Below are 19,736 nucleotides of genomic sequence, written 5' to 3'. Positions count from 1 at the left end.
CCATTCCACGATACACCTGAGCACATGGTCGGATCACTGTGCTGTGATCACCACAGTCTCTTCCCTAATTCCCCGCTCCAGTGACAAAACCTGATGCATTAATGAAGCACTCCTTTCCAATCAATCATACTGTCTCGATACACAAACTTCCCTTAGTGACTATCTCCTACATAATGCCACGCCTGATATCTCACTGACCTTACTTTGGGAAGCACATAAGCCGGTGAAAAGGGGGAAATGTATCTCCGTTGCCACCCATCTTAAGCGAGATAAGAAAATAAAATTGCAACAATTGGAAGCTGAATACCACCACCAGTTTCTCCAATTTCAGAAGATCCCCTCTGACACTAATAAAACACCTCTCAAGAAAACCAGGCTGGAACTGGACCTCCTTTTGGCCGAGTCGGCGGAGAAGTCCATCCGCAGATTCGGCCACAGGATCTACACTAAAGCCAATAAACCAGATACCTTTTTAGCTCTGTGCCTCAGACATCCAGATCATACTCATAAACCTATTAGACTCCGGATGGCCAAAGGCGCCCATACCAGTAATCCAGTCAGAGTTCATAATCTATATGAAGCGAAGGGACCCTTCCCTTTTAATGAAGCGTAATCGTTGTTCCACAGTCTTCCCATTCTCAAGTTGTCAGAAGCCAGCCGAGAGTCTATAGACAATCCAATTTCGGTCGATGAGGTCCTCAACACTATAAAAAACATTAAACCCCATAAGCGCCCTGGCCCGGATGGTCTCCCTGGCACGTACTATAAAAAGTTTGCAAGCACCCTAGCCCCCCTCCTCCTGCATCAACACTCCCTCGGGCGCGACATCCTGACTGCTATCATTGCCATGATACCTAAACCCAACACTGATCATTCCCTCTGGTCCAACTATAGACCCATATCTCTTCTAAACTTAGATGCAATGCTCCCAGCCAAAATCCTCGCCCTGAGGCTCAATCCAATTATTGTTGGTTTGATTCATAAAGACCAAGTGGGCTTTATACCCCGACAACAGGCCGGGATAACATACGCTGGGTTGTTCTCCTACAACACATTGCCAAATCCCGCAAGATCCCCATGCATCTCTTATCACTTGACATTATCACTTGAAAAGCATTTGATACAGTCTCATGGCCCTATCTCCACTACATTCTAGGACTTTGGGGTTTCGGCCCCAACTTCTTACAACTACATCCCAATGTTAGGACATTTATCCTCACTATTGGACACCTGGCTACCCCTCCATGTCTCCTGGCTAGGTCGAATAGCAGCCATAAAAATGTCCTTGTTACCTAAACTACTCTACCTCTACAGAGTCCTCCCGATCACAATCCCACCTTATTTTCATAGAGCAGTTCAGAGCCGAGTGTATAGGTATATCTGGGGTACTTAGACCCCTAGAATTTTGAGAACTACCCTACTCCTCAATAAGCTTAATGGGGGTCTAGGAGTTCCCAATTTTCTCCGCTATTACTCCTCAGCTCAGTTAGCCCAACTAACTCTTATGCATGCAAAAACAGAGATTCCTCTCTGGGTCGCTCTGGAAGCAATAGATATTCATCCTATCTCCATCGCCAATGTACTATGGCTCCCTGCCTCCGCTCTGGGCCCTATTTCTAACCTTGTAACTAAACATTCCTTACGAATTTGGGACAAGCTCAGTAGACCCTTTAAATTAACCTCTCCACACTTACCCCTGCTCTCCTTTTTTGGCCATCCACTCTTCTACCCAGCTTATAGCTAGCCTGCCTAATTTCAAGCCTGGACCCATGCCAGTCTGGAACGCATATGGGATGTGATCTCTGATGGTGCCGTTATATAGTTTCCAGCTCTACAAGCACAAACACACATTCCTTCTCAGGAGTGCTTTAGATATCTCCAAATCTCCCACTTTGTTCAAACTATAATAGGCCAGCACACTACAACGAATACCCTGTCTATTTTTGAGAATGTGTGCGATTTGGATCCCCACGCCCCAGGTATAATCTCTAGCTTTTATGCATATCTCACAGCACCCCCTTCCACACTCCCGTCGTACGCCTCAGCTTGGTCTAAGGACCTAGCCATAGATCTGGACATTGGCGATTGGGCAAGGATATGGGAAGCTACCAAGATCTCCTCACAGAATGTTGTCGCATCAGAAGCTAGCTATAAAGTCCTCATGAGGTGGTACCTGGTCCCGTCTAGATTTTTTTGTAATTTTTAATATTTTTTTTTTTTTCAGGGTGGCCCTCCACTTTAATCGGCGACATCAGCATCAGGGCCTTCACAGCTGCTGGTAATCCAGGACTGATTAATTTTAATAAAAGTCAGACGGTCCACAGAGTCTGGACAAATGCGTTCTATTATCAGTAACAAAACCTCCAGCAGCACTGAATGCCCATTCGGAAAGCATGCCGGATATAGGGCAGCCCAGAAGTTCAATTGTATACTGGGCAAGTTTTGGCCAGGCTCTACTCTCACACAAAGTAAGCCAGTGGATCGTCAACTGGAAAGCTCTCCAGCTCTGTTTTTCCCCCTAGATAATCATCCATCATGTGATGCAGATGCTGCCGATGGAATGTGGAAGATGACAACCCTGGGCGGAGAGGATTAAAAACATTGAGAAATGCATCACCTAGGCGGCCGCCTTCTCCACTGCTCCTCTCTTGACTAACAGAAGCCTCAAAACTATGTTTTCCATGGCACTGTAACCTACCAGAGTCAGGAAAAGCATTTAATAAACTCCTCTTTAAGGTATGCTCTAGATATTTCATCTTCTGCACTTTATGGGGACGGGGTGAGTTCTGAGACTTTCTCCTTCTAACAGGGGTCAAGGAGGGTTGCCAACCAATAGTGATCCTTCTCCTTTGCGCCACATATTCTTGCGTCCTTTCACAGGCTTTGAAGTATGAGGGAGCCCATGCACTGCAAATTTGCAGAGGCATGAGAAGAAGACTCCTTGGGGTCATCCAGGATTGTAGCATCTGGAACTGCCTACCCCCAGCCATGTACTATTCCCAAGGGTTCTGGGGATGGAAAATCATCTCTCACTGTTTGACGTATGTATTTCTCTGCTTCAATGCCTCCAAAATCCTCCTCCTCTCTCTCCTCTTATGTGTTCTGTAGTATAGGAACAATGGTGTCTGCATAAAGTGGACCTTGAGACGAAAATAAGTCCTCCTCTTCCTCCCTCTGCTCTGCCTCGAGTGCCCTGTTCATAATGCCATGCAGAGTCTGCTCCAGAAGGAACACACCAAGGATTGTGTCACTGATGCATGCATTGTCACTGTTCACCATCCTTGTGGCCTCCTCAAATGGTGACAGTACAGTGCATACATCCTTTATGAGCAGCCATTGGTATGGGAAAAAAAAGCCTAGCCTGCCTGAGCCTGTATACCCATACAGGTACTCTTGACGGCCCTCTGCTGCATGTGCAGCTGCTGCAGCATTACCAAAATCAAGTTCCACCTAGTGGGAATGCCACAAATCAGGCGGTTTACAGGCAGGTGTAATTCCTGCTAAATTTCAGCCAACCGAGCACTGGCTGTGTATGACCACCTAAAATGGCTACAGACTCTTCTGGCCTGCTTCCAAACCTGCGTACCTATTTAGGAAAAACTGTAAAACCAAATTGAGGACATGTGCCAGGCATGGCATGTGTCAACTTTCTCTGTCTAAGGGCAGACAGAAGGTTTTTGCCATTATCACACACCACCATTCCTGGCTCCAGCTGGTGTGGCGTGAACCACCTCTGGGCCTCTCCCTGCAGAGCTGCATGAATCTCTGCTCCAGCATGGTTCCTGTCCCCTAGACACACCAGCTAGAGCACTGCATGATACCTTTTAGCCTGATTCATCGAATAGCCCTTTGAACACTTAGGGGGTACTTGAGGTTCATAGGACAATTCAACAAAGGAGGGCATGGAGGAGGAGGAAGGGGTAGAGCTGACAAATCTTGCATCACCATCAGCTGTATGGAGACATGGGGGCACAACAAGCTGCAGCACTGAGCCCTGTCCTGCATCCTTCTGAGTTGCAAGCAGAGTTACCTTGTGTGCTGTAAACCGACTATATCATCCCTGCCCATGCTTGCTGGACCATGTGTCAGCAGTAATGTGGACTTTGCAGCTGACTGCCTTGCCCAATGATGTCACAACATTGCCTTCCACGTGATGGTAGAGAGCTGGAATGGCCTTACGTTAAAAAAGATGTAGCAACTGGAAACCTGCCATTGTGGTTCAGCACATTCTGCAAATTCATAGAAGGGAAGAATCCACCAGACAGAAAGGCAGAAGTTGTAGAGCCAGAAGCTTCAAGAAGCTTGTATTTAGATGTTGGGCATGTGAGTGGCAGCGACAATGTTTTTTTCTCCATTGCAGCAGATGGGGCAGATACATTTGTCAGTTATTGTCTACAGCTGGTGGTGTGCTGCTGGCAGATGTGCTGCAAGGACCTGGGACACCCTGTGCTATACCATCATCCCTGTCAGTGGGGGCTGCTGAGAGGTCATGAGGTTTAGCAGGGGCAGATTGAGGTGAGTAAGGAGGAGGGACAGATTTGTTTGAATTTTGTGTGGCTTTTAAGTGCTCTAGCCTATGGGCTAAGTGAAGGGAGGTTAAATGCCTTATCAAGCATATGGTACTGAAATGGCTGGTGTTTTTGCATGTTTGATGTGCTTGAGACAAAGTTTGCAAATAGCAACAGTGCCATCGGCTGTACATATACTAAAAAAGGCCCAGACAGCTAAGCTGTGGGAAGTGGGCCGGGAGATAACAGTTCCATTATGTGACGGGATAGAGTGGCTGCTCTCTACTCTTCCATGACGGCTACCTCATTGGGGTTGTGCCTCATCCTCACTTTCCTGCTCTGCTCTATCTGGCACCAAAGTCACGTCATCATCATCTCCTCCTCCATCCACATTACCACTGGAGACAACTTGGCAATACTCTGCGGCTGGGTGAACATGAAAGCCAATTTGAGTGCCAGTGTTCTCCCCTCTCTGTAGGCTCATGTTCCTGCCTTCCTTAACCTCAGCACCAAGTGGTCGATGCTGTGTTCAAATAACTCAGCTGAATCCTCCATGGCTGATGCTGGGGCTATGGCAGGAATAGCTGTGGACAATGAGGCAGGTTCAGCCACTATGGCAGCTGCAGGCAGGGGACTGCCTACTAGTCTCTGCTTGAGCGATGGAAGATGAGGAGTAAGAGGATGGTTTAGTATTCCATTTCACGACCTCCTCTGCATGCTGTGTCTGGATAGCACAGGCAACATCACTAAACAGAGGAAATGATGCCCCGTCTGAGGACTGAGGACTGACCACGTCCACATTTGCATTTGGACACATACATTACTGGACCCTTACAATGCCATGGGAATTTCTGCCTCTCATTTTTGTCCTCCCAGACGTGATGAGGGCCGGTGCTTATTAACAAAATGTAATAAAGATGTGAAAATGTGTATATGGATGCACTTCAATCAATAAAAAGTGGTGTTTGGTGCCCTTTAATTTGAGTACACATGACACAGACACACTCCATGGATACACTATTAGTGATGGACGAACTTCCGACGGGACGTTTCGCGAATGCGGCCGATAGTTTGCGAACCGTAACGTTCGCGGCAGGCCCCATTGACTTCAATGGGAGGGGAACTTTGCAAACCTACAGGTCAAATTTGCAGCCACAAAATAATTACTAGCTGTGCAAACATAGCCCCACCACATGGCCAATGACATAACACATGTATGAGGTGAATCTGGGATCGACAACTACAAGCATTCTTTTTTTATATGTGAAATTGTTGTGACAATTCAGGACTGTGGAGCGCATGAAGGCAAAGGAGGAGAGGGAAGGTCAGGGTAGGCAAATAAGAGGGTGCAGGAGATGATCACCAGCAGCGTGACATACAGCAATGACACCTGCACCGTGATAGAGTGATCTGACACCAGCACCGTGATAGAGAGCACTGACATCAGCAGCGTGACATAAAGCACTGGCACCAGCACCGTGATATACAGCACTGACACCAGCACCATGATATACAGCACTGACATCAGCAGCGTGACATAAAGCACTCACACCAGCACCGTGATATACAGCACTGACACCAGCACCGTGATATACAGCACTGACACCTGCACCGTAAGCAGCCCCAGGAGGAAGTCAGCATAGCGCAGGGGTGGTGGGAGCCCTTCATAATGAGCATAGCACAGGGATGGTGTGAGCCCCTCATAATATGCACAGCAGAGGTACAGCCCCAGGAGGAAGTCAGCACAGCACAGGGATGGTGGGAGCCCCTCATAATAAGCAGCCCCAGGAGGAAGTCAGCACATCACAGGGATGGTGGGAGCCCCTCATAAAAAGCAGCCCCAGGAGGAAGTCAGCACAGGGATGGTGGGAGCCCCACATAATAAGCAGCCCCAGGAGGAAGTCAGCACAGCACAGGGATGGTGGGAGCCCCTCATAATGAGCATAGCACAGGGATGGTGGGAGCACTTTAAAATATGCACAGCAGAGGTACAGCCCCAGGAGGAAGTCAGCACAGCACAGGGATGGTGGGAGCCCCTCATAATATGCACAGCAGAGGTACAGCCCCAGGAGGATGTCAGCACACCACAGGGATGGTGAGAGCCCCTCATAATAAGCAGCCCCAGGAGGAAGTCAGCACAGGGATGGTGGGAGCCCCACATAATAAGCAGCCCCAGGAGGAAGTCAGCACAGCACAGGGATGGTGGGAGCCCCTCATAATGAGCATAGCACAGGGATGGTGGGAGCCCCTCATAATATGCACAGCAGAGGTACAGCCCCAGGAGGAAGTCAGCACAGCACAGGGATGGTGGGAGCTCCTCATAATAAGCAGCCCCAGGAGGAAGTCAGCACAGCACAGGGATGGTGGGAGCCCCTCATAATGAGCATAGCACAGGGATGGTGGGAGCCCCTCATAATATGCACAGCAGAGGTACAGCCCCAGGAGTAAGTCAGCACAGCACAGGGATGGTGGGAGCCCCTCATAATAAGCAGCCCCAGGAGGAAGTCAGCACAGCACAGGAATGGTGGGAGCCCCTCATAATAAGCAGCCCCAGTAGAAATATGACACCGCTCAACCTCTTCAAACAGAAGGGTACGGGCATATAGTACGGTGTGCTTTTTTTGGACAAGGAAGTAAGCCAAATGAAGAAAGAAGGTCTGTGTGCTCGATTAAAAAAATTGTTTATAGACATATACATGGTCTACTGGTCACATGTGTTGAATTCCTCCGAGATCCATGCCTCATTCATTTTTAGAAATGTGAGGTAGTTAACACTGTCGTGAGCTAGGCGAGTACGCTTATCGGTCATGATCCCCCCTGCTGCACTGAACGTCCTTTCGGATAGGACACTGGACGAGGGGCAAGCCAACAGTTCGATTGCAAATTGGGCAAGCTCTGGCCAGAGGTCAAGCCTGCCTACCCAGTAGTCCAGGGGTTCATCACTCCTCAGAGCGTCCACATCGGCCGTAAACCCGATGTAGTTGGACACCTGACGGTCTAGGCGTTCCCTGATGCTGGATCCGGATGACACCTGTCGATGGGTCGGCTGAAAGAATGACCTCATATCCGAAGTCACCAACACATCTTCAAACCGGCCTCTTCTTGCAGGCGCTGTTGGATTGGTACCCGCAACTCCTTCTCTGGGAGTGGGAATTGCTCCTCTGCCAGCGCACGCAAAAGCAGAAAGTAGCATTTTTCGAAGCAAGGCCTGGAAGTGCTCCATTCTGACAGCCCTCTGTGACGGCGGTAACATTTCCGCCATTTTGTGTTTGTACCGGGAGTCTAAGTACGTTGCCACCCAGTACTGGTCCTTGACCCTTATGCTTTTTATACGGGGGTGCCTATTAAAACACTGGAGCATGAAGGCCCTCATTTGCACTAAACTGGAAGCGGTATGGTGGCCTGGCTCTTGCTCATCATCCAGGATAATGTCGTCCTCTTCATTCTCCTCTCCCCATCCATGCACAACAACAGGGATCTTAGAAAGGTTTAAAGCATGCTCTTCTTGCTCCTCGTCATCCGCCCCGGCACCATCCTCCTCTGACTCCTCTTCAGACTCCTGTTGTTGACTTGTCTCAGATAGAGTAGCCCCCCTGGGAATTCATCCAGCATTGCGACTTCCTCATCTTCCAGCTCATGCTCCTCCACAGCTTGATCAATGACACGACGCAATGCACGCTCCATAAAGAAGGCATAAGGTACCATGTCACTGATGGCGCCATGGCTGCGACTGACCAGTTTGGTGATCTCCTCAAATGGGCTCAGATATCTGCATGCGTCGCGCATGAGCAGCCACTGGCGTGGTGAAAAAACCCCCAGCTCCCCAGAACCTGTTCTGCCGCAGAGTTCATACAGGTAGACGTTAACTGCACGTTTCTGCTGGAGCAGCCTATCAAGCATATAGAAGTTTGAGTTCCATCGCGTCGGGCAATCGCAAATAAGACGTCTGACCGGCAGATTGTGTCGCTGCTGAATGTCAGCAAGGCGAGCCATGGCCGTGTAAGATCTTCTGAAATGGGCCGAGATTTTCCTTGCCTGCCGCAAGATGTCCTGGACCCCAGGGTATTTGATAACGAATCTCTGCATGACCAAGTTTAAGATGTGTGCCATGCATGGCACGTGCGTAATTTTGCCCTGTTTCAATGTGCTAAGCAGATTGGCACCGTTGTCACACACCACTTTACCAACTGTCAAATTGAGCGGTGTTAGCCACTGATCTGCCTGTGAACGCAAAGCTGAAAGGAGTGCCGGGCCAGTGTGGCTCTTGGCTTCCAGGCACAACAGACGCAGCACGGCATGGCAACGTCTCACCTGGCATGTCAAATAGGTTCTGGGGAGCTTGGGCGGCGCAGCGAAAGAGACGCTAGCAGCGGAAAAGGAGGAGTCAGCCCAGTGGGCAGTAAAAGTGATATACCTTCCCTGCCCTTGTTTGCTAGACCACATGTCTGTGGTCAGATGTATCTTAGCACCGACACTGTGTGCCAGAGATACATTCACTTGCCGCTGAACATGGCCATATAGCTCTGGGATGCCCTTCTCTGAGAAATACTTCCTTCCTGGGACCTTCCATTGTGGTGTTCCAATGGCCATAAATTTTCGAAAGGCCTCCGAGTCCACCAGTTTATATGGCAGTAGTTGGCAGGCTATCAGTTCTGACAAGCCAGCCGTCAACCGTTGGGCAAGAGGGTTATCCGACGTCATCATTTTTTTACGCTAGAACATTAGGCCCACGGAAGCCTGCCTTTTTGCAGAAAAACGTGAGCTTGGCGTGATGGAAGGTGGAGTGGAGGACAATTGTGAGGAGGGAGGAGAAGGAGAAGTAGAAGACGAGGCTGGACGGTGAGAGCCTGGAGTGTGGCTTTGTGTGTTCCGTTGCTCCCACTGGGCTCGGTGATGGCTGCTCATGTGCCTTCTTAAGGCGGTCGTCCCTAGGTGAGTGTTGGGCTTACCGTGACTAATGTGTTGACTGCAAAGATTGCAGATGGCAAAGCTATTGTCAGCAGTGGACACGTTAAAAAAAGCCCACACTGCGGAGCCATGTGCCGGCGTCCTGGGAGTGCCATATGTGACTGTACATGGTCGATGATTCGCTCCTGATACATTAGCAGTCTGCTTTGTCCCTCCTGTGCAATCTAAGTTATTCCTGCTTCTCCTCCCTATCTGCTGGTCCATATCTCCCTCTGAACTCCCCTCCTCTTCCTCTCTTGTGGGCTCCCACATGACATCACTAGACACGTCATCATCGACATCACCTTCCCCACCGCAATAAGTAGAGGTCTTGGAGTAGGCAGCAACACCGGGGACCAACCTCCTCCTTGGGCTGATCTGGGTACTGTCGTCAGACTGCTGAGTGGCGGTTGTTGCTACCTCCTCTTCCTGATCCAATACCAAGAGTGGCTGCGCATCAGAAATGTCTTGATATGAATCGGAAAATAATTTCTGTGACTCAAGCGGAAGGTAGGTGGTGGTGGTGGTGGTGGTGGTGTTGCTGGTGGTAGTGTCTTTGGGGGTGCACATAGCAGAGAGTGAAGAAGAGGGTGCAGATCGAGAGGATGAGGAGGGTGCAGAAGAGTAAGGCTGAGTGAGCCACTCAACCAAGTCTGGTGCGTTCTTTATTCAAGTAATTGAACGCACCTTCTGCAACTTCCCACTTTGGCTCAAGCCTGTTGCTCCTGCCCTACCCCTACCTGCCCTGCGGAAGGGCCTGCCTCTTCCTCTGCCTGTCATTTTTTAAAGGACCCTGTGAATGAATGAATGAAATACTTGAAACTCTCAGTCTCTATACTGATAAAGGACTGCTGCAGAATAGGGCAGCAGGCAGCAGTAGTGCACCTCAACCCTATATATTGTGGACCTATACCAGTCCTTAAGGAATAGCAGACTGTACCTCACTCAACCCTATGTACTATAGTACCCTATACCTTACCAGTCCTTATAAGGACCTTTGTGGAACTAGTAGGTTGTGAATGATTAGCAGACTGTACCTCAGTTCCTATACTGATAAAGGACTACTGCAGCAGAAGGGCAGCAGTCAGCAGTAGTGCACCTCAACCCTATATATTGTGGACCTATACCAGTCCTTAAGGAATAGCAGACTGTACCTCACTCAACCCTATGTACTGTAGTACCCTATACCTTACCAGTCCTTATAAGGACCTTTGTGGAACTAGTAGGTTGTGAATGATTAGCCGACTGTACCTTAGTCCCTATACTGATAAAGGACTACTGCAGCAGAAGGGCAGCAGTCAAGTATAATATTCTTTCTATATTTGGAAGAAAGAATATTATACGTGTACAAGCCTATTACCATATCAGTCCTGAAAAGAACCTTTGTGGACCTAATAGTAACAGCTACTGATTAAACTGACTGTCCCTCACTGCCACACACAGCTTCCTGTCTGTCCCTATTTAAACTGACAAAACACAGGCTGCTGGAACAATAACTTGAATAGCACTCAAAACTATATCCTGTACTACTTTACCATACCAGTCCTGAAAAGGACTTTTGTGGACCTAATAGTAACAGCTAATGATTAAACTGACTGTCCCTGCTGCACACAGCGTCCTGTTCCTTTCTCTACACTGATAAAAGACAGGCTGCTGCAACAATCACTAGCACAGCAGTGCCTCAAACCTATATCCTGAACTACACCTAACACCTATACCATGATACCAGTCTTTAAAAGAACTTTTGTGGATCTAATAGCCAGCGATTTGGGTCACTGAAGTCTCTCCCTGCTCCACACAGCAACCTCTCCCTATAGTGACATACGAAAGAATGTAAAATTGCCGCCGGATCGGGTCTATTTATAAGTTAGGGGGAATGTCCAAGTGTCCATGTGCTGTAATGTCTCAATTGGCTGTCCTGTACCCCATGATGGATGTGTCATCATAGGTCAAAGTTCTTTTACACAGTAAACACGGAAGTCCGCCGGGCGAACTGCGGCAATAGTCCGCCGATCGGGCGGACTGCGAACAGCCGAAATTCGCCGCCAAAACGACCGCCGGGCGAACCGTTCGGCCATCCCTATACACTACAATATACGGCAATATACTGCATCAAATGTGCAGTAACACACAGGAATATACTATGTTAAGCATGCACTTAAGCACTGAAATACACTGCATTAAGCTTGCAGTAACGCACAAAACTATACTGCGTTAAACAGAAGATAATGCACTGAAATATATGGCATTAAACTTGCAATAACGCAATAAAATATATGGTGTTAAACTTGCAGCAACACACAGAAATATATGGCGTTAAACTTGCAGTAATGCAATGAAATGTATGGCGTTAACCTTGCAATAATGCACAGAAATATATGGCGTTAAACTTGCAGTAAAGCACAGAACTATATGACATTAAACATGCAGTGACGTATAGAAATATTTGGCGTTACACTTGCAGTAATGCAACTAAACATATGGCATTAAACTTGAAGTAATGTTTCAAAAAGAACCAAAAACACTGCGCTATTCGAATGTGTAACCAGTATACAAACAGCAGCTAACACAACATCTAGGTGTACAAATGTGACATAATAAATTTTTTGTGAAAAACGTGTAGCGCTTATTTGTTTTTACCACATTACAATGTGACCAATGTAATCAATACATGTGTTAGACTGTGCACAAAACACATAAAAAAAATATATAAACATTTAAACACTCAATTGCTGTATATGTAAAGCTAGAATGTCCAAGTAAATATATATGAAAAAAATATGTCCACAAAAGTGGAAAAACAGCATGAAAACAGATGAAGAGTTCTCCAGATTTTCCAAGGTTACTGTGTGTGACACGATGAAGTGAAAAACAGTCCTACACCTTCTCCAAAGGATAATCACACAATCACCGCGTGAACCCTCCACCACATAAAATGGGGGCTTACCAGATTTAATGGATCCTACTCAAAATTATATTTGGAGGATCATATGTGCTTGTAGGTATACATAGGCTATTTTTGGAGTGTTGTCTTTTTCTGGAAGGCTTTCAAGTGTAGCTATTTTCTCTGCGGTATGTCTCCATCCACATAGATCATCATAGGTAATGGGATAGATATAAAGGAAGAAAGCAGGGACCACAATAGTGTAACTCCGTTTTTCGTTTCAAATAATTTAATTGAAAATTATCAAACTCACGTGTACAAAGAGCATAAGTGCTTTTTCAGTAAAATCTCAGGCTGCAGTGCAGTCCCGAAACTTGAAGTAATGCAATTAAATATACGGCGTTAAACTTGCAGTAACACACAGAACTATATGGTGTTAAACTTGCAGTAATGCACAGAACTATAGGGCATTAAACTTGCAGTAACGCAATTAAATATACTGCGTTAAACTTGCAGTAATGCACAGAAATACATGGCGTTAAACTTGCAGTAACACACAGAACTATATGGCATTAAACTTGTAGCAATGCACAGAAATATATGGCATTAATCTTGCAGTAACACAATTAAATATACATCGTTAAACTTGCAGTAATGTACCGAAATATATAGCATTAAACTTGCAGTAATGTAATGAATTATACGGTGCTAAATTTGCAGTAACACACAGAATTATATGACGTTAAACTTGCAGTAACACACAGAACTACAGTATATGGCGTTAAACTTGCGGTAATGCACAGAAATATATGGCATTAAACTTTCAGTAATGCACAGAACTATATGACATTAAACTTGCAGTAATGCAACGAATTATACGGCGCTAAACTTGCATTAACACATAATTATATGGCATTAAACTTGCAGTAATGCACAGAAAAATATGGCGTTAAACTTGCAGTAATGCACAGAACTATATGGCGTTAAACTTGCAGTAATGCAATGAATTATATAACGCTAAACTTGCAGTAACACACATAGCTATATGGCGTTAAACTTGCAGTAACGCAATGAAATATATGGTGTTATACTTGCAGTAACACTGAACTTTACATTGTTAAACATGCAGTAACACAAAGAAATACATTGCCTTGAAAAAGTATTCATACCCCTTGAATTTTTCCACATTTTGTCATGTTACAACCAAAAATGTAACTGTATTTTATTGTGATTTTATGTGATAGTCCAACACAAACTGGCACATAATTGGGAAGTGGAAGGAAAATCATAAAATTGTTTTCAAAATATTTTACAAATGAATATGTGAAAAGTGTGGTGTGCATTTGTATTCAGCCCCCTTTACTCTGATACCCCTAACTAAAATCTAGTGGAACCAATTGCCTTCAGAAGTCACCTAATTAGTAAATAGAGTCCACCGGTGTGTGTAATTTAATTTCAGTATAAATATGAATGTTCTGTGAAGCCCTCAGAGGTTTGTTAGAGGACCTTAGTGAATAAACAGCATCATGAATGCCAAGGAACAAACCAGACAGGTCAGGGATAAAATTGTAGATGGTTAGTGTTAGCAGGGATAGGTTATAAAAAAAATATTCCAAGCTTTGAACATCTCATGGAGCACTTTTCAATCCATTGTCTGAACATGGAAAGCGTATGGCACAACAGCAAACTTACCAAGACATGGCCGTCCACTTAAACTGACAGGCTGGGCAAGAAGAGCATTAATCAGAGAAACAACCAAGAGGCCCATGGTAACTCTGGTGGAGCTGCAGAGATCCACAGCTTAGGGGGAAGAATCTGTCCACAGGATAACTATTAGTTGTGAATTCCACAAATTTGGCCTTTATGGAAGAAGGGCAAGAAGAAACTCATTGTTGAAAGAAAGCCATAAGAAGTCCCATTTGCAGTCTGCAGAAAACCACATGGGGACACAGCAAGCATGTGGAAGAAGGTGCTCTGGTCAGATGAGACCAAAATGGAACTTTTTGGCTTAAAAGCAAAACACTATGTGTGGTGTAAAACGAACCCTGCACATCGCCCTGAACACCCCATCCCCACTGTGAAACATGGTGGTGGCAGCATTGTATTGTGGGGATTCTTTTCTTCAGCAGGGATAGGAAAGATGGTCAGAGTTGATGGGAAGACGGATGGAGCCAAATACAGGGCAATCTTAGAAGGAAAACTATTAGAGTCTGCAAAAGACTTGAGACTGGGGCAGAGTTTCACCTTTCAGCAGAACAAAAACCCTAAAAATACAGCCTGAGCTACAATTGAATGGTTTAGATCAAAGCATATTTATGTGTTAGAATGGCCCAAAGTCCAGACCTAAAACCAAGTTAAACTTGCAGTAACGCACAGAACTATATGGTATTAAACTTGCAGTCATGCTATAAAATATACGGTTTTAAACTTGCAGTAACACACAGAACTACAGTATAGTGGTTTTAAACGTGCAGTAATGCACATCAATATATGGCGTTAAACTTGCAGTAATGCAATTAAATATACGGCGTTAAACTTTCAGTAACGCATAGAACTATATGGTATTAAAATTGCAGTAATGCTATGAAATATATGATGTTAAACTTGCAGTAGCACACAGAACTATAGTATAGTGGTGTTAAACTTGCAGTAATGCACAGACATATATGGAGTTAAACTTGCAGTAACACAATTAAATATATGGCATTAAACTTGAAGTAATGCAATGAAATAAGTGGTGTTAAACGTACAGTAAGGCACAAAACTATATGGCATTAAACTTACAGTATACTATGAAGTTTACAGAGTTAATCTTGCAGTAACGCACAGAATTATATGGTGTTAAACTTTCAGTAATGCAATGAAACTTACAACTACAGTATATGGCATTAAACCTGCAGTAATGTACAGAACAATATGGCATTAAACTTGCAATAACGCTATGAAATATACGGAGAACAGAACAATATGGCGTTAAACTTGTAGTAACACACAGAACAATATGGCGTTAAACTTGCAGTAACACAAGAAATATACAGAGTTAAACTTGTAATAACGTGAAAAAAATACATGGAGTTAAGCTTGCAGTAACGCACATAACTATATGGCTTTAAACTGGCAGTAACGCAATAAAATATACAGCGTTAAACTTGCAGTAATGCACAGAACTATATGGCGTTAAACATGCAGTGACGTATAGAAATATTTGGCGTTAAACTTGCAGTAATGCAACAAAACATATGCCGTTAAACTTGAAGTAATGCAATTAAATATACGGTGTTAAACTTGCAGTAACACACAGAACTACATGGTGTTAAACTTGAAGTAATGCATAGAACTATAGGGCATTAAACTTGCAGTAACGCAATTAAATACACAGCGTTAAACTTGCAGTAATGCACAGAAATACATGGCGTTAAACTTGCAGTAACACACAGAACTATATGGTGTTAAACTTGTAGCAATGCACAGAAATATATGGCGTTAATCTTGCAGTAACACAATTAACTATACATCGTTAAACTTGCAGTAATGCACCGAAATATATAGCGTTAAACTTGCAGTAATGTAATGAATTATACGGTGCTAAACTTGCAGTAACACACAGAATTATATGGCGTTAAACTTGCAGTAACGCACAGAACAATATGGCGTTAAACTTGCAGTAACACAGAGAAATATATGGCGTTAAACTTGCAGTAATGCACAGAAATATATGGCATTAAACTTTCAGTAATGCACAGAACTATATGGCATTACACTTGCAGTAATGCACAGAACTATATGGCATTAATCTTGCAGTAATGCAATGAAACATATGACATTAAACTTGCAGTAATGTAATGAATTATACGGCGCTAAACTTGCATTAACACATAATTATATAGCATTAAACTTGCAGTAATGCACAGAACTATATGGCGTTAAACTTGCAGTAATGCAATGAATTATATAACGTTAAACTTGCAGTAACACACATAGCTATATGGCGTTAAACTTGCAGTAACGCAATGAAATATACAGTGTTATACTTGCAGTAACACAGAACTATACATTGTTAAACATGCAGTAACGCAAAGAAATACATTGCCTTGAAAAAGTATTCACACCCCTTGAAATTTTCCACATTTTGTCATGTTACAACCAAAAATTTAACTGTATTTTATTGTGATTTTATGTGATAGACCAACACAAACTGGCACATAATTGGGAAGTGGAAGGAAAATCATAAAATTGTTTTCAAAATATTTTACAAATGAATATGTGAAAAGTGTGGTGTGCGTTTGTATGCAGTCCCCTTTACTCTGATACCCCTAACTAAAATCTAGTGGAACCAATTGCCTTCAGAAGTCACCTAATTAGTAAATAGAGTCCACCGATGTGTGTAATTTAATCTCAGTATAAATACAGATGTTCTGTGAAGTCCTAAGAGGTTTGTTAGAGAACCTTAGTGAATAAACAGCATCATGAATGCCAAGGAACAAACCAGACAGGTCAGGGATAAAATTGTAGATGGTTAGTGTTAGCAGGGATAGGTTATAAAAAAAATATTCCAAGCTTTGAACATCTCATGGAGCACTGTTCAATCCATTGTCTGAACATGGAAAGCGTATGGCACAACAAGAAACTTACCAAGACATGGCCGTCCACTTAAACTGACAGGCTGGGCAAGAAGAGCATTAATCAGAGAAACAGCCAAGAGGCCCATGGTAACTCTGGAGGAGCTGCAGAGATCCACAGCTTAGGGGGAAGAATCCGTCCACAGGATAACTATTAGTTGTGCATTCCACAAATTTGGCCTTTATGGAAGAAGGGCAAGAAGAAACTCATTGTTGAAAGAAAGCCATAAGAAGTCCCATTTGCAGTCTGCAGAAAAACACATGGGGGACACAGCAAGCATGTGGAAGAAGGTGCTCTGATCAGATGAGACCCAAATTGAACTTTTTGGCTTAAAAGCAAAACGCTATGTGTGGTGGAAAATGAACCCTGCACATCGCCCTGAACACCCCATCCCCACTGTGAAACATGGTGGTGGAAGCATTGTATTGTGGGGATTATTTTCTTCAGCAGGGATAGAAAAGCTGATCAGAGTTGATGGGACGACGGATGGAGCCAAATACAGGGCAATCTTAGAAGGAAAACTATTAGAGTCTGCAAAAGACTTGAGACTGGGGCAGAGTTTCACCTTTCAGCAAAACAAAAACCCTAAACATACAGCCTGAGCTACAATTGAATGGTTTAGATCAAAGCATATTCACATGTTAGAATGGCCCAGTCAAAGCCTAGACCTAAAACCAAGTTAAACTTGCAGTAACGCACAGAACTATATGGTATTATTCTTGCAGTAATGCAATGAAACATATGACATTAAACTTGCAGTAATGTAATGAATTATACGGCGCTAAACTTGCATTAACACATAATTATATAGCATTAAACTTGCAGTAATGCAATGAATTATATAACGTTAAACTTGCAGTAACACACATAGCTATATGGCGTTAAACTTGCAGTAACGCAATGAAATATACAGTGTTATACTTGCAGTAACACAGAACTATACATTGTTAAACATGCAGTAACGCAAAGAAATACATTGCCTTGAAAAAGTATTCACACCCCTTGAAATTTTCCACATTTTCGATTGTTACAACCAAAAATTTAACTGTATTTTATTGTGATTTTATGTGATAGACCAACACAAACTGGCACATAATTGGGAAGTGGAAGGAAAATCATAAAATTGTTTTCAAAATATTTTACAAATGAATATGTGAAAAGTGTGGTGTGCGTTTGTATGCAGTCCCCTTTACTCTGATACCCCTAACTAAAATCTAGTGGAACCAATTGCCTTCAGAAGTCACCTAATTAGTAAATAGAGTCCACCGATGTGTGTAATTTAATCTCAGTATAAATACAGATGTTCTGTGAAGCCCTAAGAGGTTTGTTAGAGAACCTTAGTGAATAAACAGCATCATGAATGCCAAGGAACAAACCAGACAGGTCAGGGATAAAATTGTAGATGGTTAGTGTTAGCAGGGATAGGTTATACAAAAAATATTCCAAGCTTTGAACATCTCATGGAGCACTGTTCAATCCATTGTCTGAACATGGAAAGCGTATGGCACAACAAGAAACTTACCAAGACATGGCCGTCCACTTAAACTGACAGGCTGGGCAAGAAGAGCATTAATCAGAGAAACAGCCAAGAGGCCCATGGTAACTCTGGAGGAGCTGCAGAGATCCACAGCTTAGGGGGAAGAATCCGTCCACAGGATAACTATTAGTTGTGCATTCCACAAATTTGGCCTTTATGGAAGAAGGGCAAGAAGAAACTCATTGTTGAAAGAAAGCCATAAGAAGTCCCATTTGCAGTCTGCAGAAAAACACATGGGGGACACAGCAAGCATGTGGAAGAAGGTGCTCTGATCAGATGAGACCCAAATTGAACTTTTTGGCTTAAAAGCAAAACGCTATGTGTGGTGGAAAATGAACCCTGCACATCGCCCTGAACACCCCATCCCCACTGTGAAACATGGTGGTGGAAGCATTGTATTGTGGGGATTATTTTCTTCAGCAGGTATAGAAAGCTGATCAGAGTTTATGGGACGACGGATGGAGCCAAATACAGGGCAATCTTAGAAGGAAAACTATTAGAGTCTGCAAAAGACTTGAGACTGGGGCAGAGTTTCACCTTTCAGCAAAACAAAAACCCTAAACATACAGCCTGAGCTACAATTGAATGGTTTAGATCAAAGCATATTCACGTGTTAGAATGGCCCAGTCAAAGCCTAGACCTAAAACCAAGTTAAACTTGCAGTAACGCACAGAACTATATGGTATTAAACTTGCAGTCATGCTATAAAATATACGGTTTTAAACTTGCAGTAACACACAGAACTACAGTATAGTGGTTTTAAACTTGCAGTAATGCACATAAATATATGGCGTTAAACTTGCAGTAATGCAATTAAATATACGGCGTTAAACTTTCAGTAACGCAATGAAATATACAGTGTTAAACTTACAATAACGCATAGAACTATATGGTATTAAAATTGCAGTAATGCTATGAAATATATGGTGTTAAACTTGCAGTAGCACACAGAACTATAGTATAGTGGTGTTAAACTTGCAGTAATGCACAGACATATATGGAGTTAAACTTGCAGTAACACAATTAAATATATGGCATTAAACTTGCAGTAATGCAATGAAATAAGTGGTGTTAAACGTACAGTAAGGCACAAAACTATATGGCATTAAACTTACAGTAAACTATGACGTTTACATAGTTAATCTTGCAGTAACGCACATAATTATATGGTGTTAAACTTTCAGTAATGCAATGAAACTTACAACTACAGTATATGGCATTAAACCTGCAGTAATGTACA

Source organism: Lithobates pipiens, unplaced genomic scaffold (assembly GCF_037356315.1).
Source record: "Lithobates pipiens isolate NorthernLeopardFrog02 unplaced genomic scaffold, aLitPip1_a1.2 Scaffold_6, whole genome shotgun sequence".
Taxonomy (NCBI): Eukaryota; Metazoa; Chordata; class Amphibia; order Anura; family Ranidae; genus Lithobates; species Lithobates pipiens.
Note: the sequence above shows the minus strand (reverse complement) of the source record.